This window comes from Pelodiscus sinensis, chromosome 4 (assembly GCF_052426305.1).
Source record: "Pelodiscus sinensis isolate ZL-2025 chromosome 4, ASM5242630v1, whole genome shotgun sequence".
NCBI lineage: Eukaryota > Metazoa > Chordata > Testudines > Trionychidae > Pelodiscus > Pelodiscus sinensis.
The window spans coordinates 40564779-40568311 of NC_143055.1; the positions used below are offsets into that span (position 1 = coordinate 40564779).

The 3533-nt window shown below is 37.4% G+C and overlaps 1 long non-coding RNA gene across 1 annotated transcript; it reads right to left on the reverse strand.

The window, feature by feature from the left end:
- Nucleotides 1-675: 675 nt before the first annotated feature.
- LOC142829466 (uncharacterized) lies at nucleotides 676-2589 on the reverse strand. Its single transcript, XR_012903885.2, has 3 exons — nucleotides 2450-2589; nucleotides 1698-1889; nucleotides 676-1386 (listed from the first exon to the last, which is right to left on the reverse strand). It is a non-coding gene; the product is annotated as an uncharacterized LOC142829466 (long non-coding RNA).
- Nucleotides 2590-3533: the final 944 nt, after the last annotated feature.

A 3533-nucleotide genomic window follows, 5' to 3' on the forward strand; every position in this document is an offset into this window, starting at 1 on the left:
ATAACAAGGATACTTGTCAAAGTGCATTTTTGTGTTTTAAATAAATATTGAGAGACAACAATCACACAGTTTAGGTCAGGTGCACTGAGAAAAGGAGTGAGCAGAGATTATTTGACTGTTTAGAGAGAGGCTGTAGTTTAACTTACAAAAATCATGGCACTATATCAGACACTTATTTTTAGTGGCTAATTCTATAGGTAAAATAGTAAACTGATTTTAAAAAAATATGCTTGGGAAGTGAACTTACAAACCCTGTCTCCTTAGAGTATGCTATACTCAGATGAATAATACTCAGATGAATAATGTCTGGAGAGATTAAGCTCTTAGAATTTTATTTGAGTGTCATTGTACAATTCTGACTTTTGGTAAACAGCCTAGCTAAACATTTTGAATAATTTTGTAGAATGATAATTTTTGTAGACTAATTTCTCAAGTGGTGGTTCTTCTACCTTTAGTTGTTTCTCTATTTTTTTTAAAACACTCATGCTCACATTACCTTAAGATTCTTATTAGCACTTAATTTTTCTTGTTTGGTTTCCCTCCCCCTTTATATTTCTGTTTAGGGATATGGACTGCTAGAATTGCTGTAATTCTTTTAATTTGTAAGATCAGAGATCCATACATAAACTGCTAATTCAAGGGAATTATAATAGTCTGACTCACAGGTACAGCTACAGTGAGCTGAGTGGGAGGTTGGGTTGGATAATAGTTTGCTAACACCTTAATTTGCTTTTAAAATATAAAGTGAATGTTTCATTTAATGTACATATGTACTACTGATTTATAGACCCGAGTTCCTTTCATTTAATGTAATCTGTGTAAAGTGATATGTCTTTTAGTTCTGCGTGATTAATGGTTACCACTTTGAATCTCATTTGTGAATACAATCTTAGAAATGCCAGTTTAAAAGTTTCCAGAGATGAACACCAGCTATGTTATTGACAATACTGTTTCCCATTAAAATGACTGTGATAAGAGTAGATTCACATGAACTGCAGTCCTTTCCCCCCTTCAGATATTTATGAAAGAGTTTGAACTCTCTCATTGCAGAATCAGTGCAGATTTCTATAAAACTCTCTTTATTAAAAATATATTAAAGAAAAAACATAGGTAGATCAAACCAGCCACCACTAGCCAGTCTGAGTATTGTTAAACACATCACAAATTAAACTCTTAGAAAGCAGAGGGGGGAAAGCTTCTCTGTTATCTCAATATACTCCTCCTCCTCCAGAGGTGAACAAATCCATGGGGAGAAATGGCAATTAAAACATGTCAAGGTTCATCAGTGATCATTGGCCCTCTGTGCAGGAACATTCTGCCTCTGTTTCTCTCCCCGGTGTTGCCTGTTGTGGCATCCTATTACTCCACCTCACAGTCTTAGAAAAACTGTCAAACAAAAGGGAATATACTTCTTATGATAAATGCAGCTTGTCCTGGTAAGAGTACATTGCTCTGATGTTGTGAACCCCAAGATTGCCCTATCAGGAGACAAGCAACCTACAATCTTTTAGATATAGAAAGACAGACTTTCTAGGTGTTTGGAAGTTATTTTTTCATTCGTCACTACAAACTATACTACTCCTACCCCCTTATTTTTATCCTAGTTTTAGATTAAAAATTCAAAGAAACAAAATACACATACAAGAATAGGGAATAAGCCACTCTCATCCAACACACCTGGCAGAAACTGCACTTACCTTTTTGTAGGCTATAATATAACTACTTTTTCCTGTCAGCTTTCTTGCTTCTTTTTGTCTCCTCCAGAACATTTTATTTTCTTCTACCAGGCCATGCAGCTCCTTTTTTGCCAGGATACAGCTAAATTTCCAGTGTCCTTGCCTTCCCAGCACACAAGCTTCAACTTGGAGAAAAAGGTACTGTCTCCATTGCTAAAAGGAAATAGATACATCTTTATTTGGGATTCTTCACTTCCTGGGAGAATTGCTTGTTTTATCTTACCCCTCTCAATGCACTACAATCTAGAACCTAAGTATTTACTGAACCACAGAGTCTACTAGGTATGTAATATGGTTAAATGGTAAAGAGTATATTGAGAGCTTTAAAAAGATAGCACTATAAGAAATGACTTTTTACATACAAAATACAGGACTATGTAGCACTTTAAAGACTAACAAGATGGTTTATTAGATGAGGAGCTTTCGTGGGCCAGACCCACTTCCTGTTACTTTTTTACATACAGATACTCAAAACTGACCCAAATCCTGCAGCCTTAATTCAGAAAAAAACTGTTGTTTAAGTCAAACTTGGTTGACTGAAATAAATGAAAGCTTTATTGGAGTGAAACTAGACCTCATATGGTTAGGAAGTTAATGATAATTCTTTTTGTGACCACCTTAGAGCTCAGGTGATGAAAACCAACTGATGGAACAGGAAGCCAACACTATGTAGCTAATATGTATGTAGCAAGGTCTTCACTCAGGTCCCTTACCCTAGGACACTTTCTGGTCCACAAACAAGCTGGAGACCATCACTGGTGCAATCACTGATGCCTTTTATGGTCAGTTTCCCACCACCGTCTGGTCACAAAGCTTTTGCATTACAGCAACTCAGCCACCTCCACCTTCTTCTGTGGGGGGGCTCCACATTCTTCTCCTGGCACTGTTTTACTGCCTTATATAGCCCTCTGGCTAATGAGGCCTACAGCTGCTTCTAATAGTCCTCCAGGTCTCAGCTTGCTCAGCTGGTTCTAATTGACCTTTTCAGCTAGGCTGTAGTGGCAGAGCTCTGGCTTAGCTAGCCATCTGTCATAGGTGTAATAATACTTCTGAACTGTGAGTAATAAATTTATTATCCAGTTGGTTGTCTGGTTATTCTTATCAACATACTAAGTTCTTTATATGGTATATAAAAATTATTTGTTTGCAAATACTGCTGCATAGAAAAAAAAAAACCAATGCTCCCAGAATGGAATAAATTATGGATGCAAAAGCAACCAAGGACTTTTGCAAACAGAAGTAGTTAACAGAGAGTTCTCCAGGTGAAGGAGAAGAGAGTAGGTGACCTTTGAGATAAGTGGCTGTCTATAGTGTGTGTTTTTGGGTTACTTGCTAGTTGACTGAAAGAAACCATGTGCTGAGTTTGTGTTTGTTTGTCTGTCTGTCTGTTTCTTTGCAGATTCAAGTGTTGAGATGTTTGTTTGAAGGGCTGTGGCTGGTAGTTGGAAGCTGTGAGCTTCTTAATGAGGATTTGAAATCTAGAACCCTTTGTTCATTGGTTGGGCCTTAGCTAGAGGGCAGGTCTATCAGGAAGGCCAGAGCTTTATAAAACTCATGGCTAAGCAACCAGGGAGCTTTGTGAATAAGGACAGTTAACAGGCAGTTTTGAGAGGGAGTTGGAAGGGGCTCAGATATACTTGCCATTCTTTTAAACTAAATTAAAAACAAAATTTCCTGATTTAAATAAAAACCTTATCAATAACTTAAGTAGCTGTAGGAGAGAATAGAGGCAGTCGAGTGGGGGCTGTCCTGTTTATTGCACTCAATGTAGCATGTATGATTACCTGCCCTGTGGAT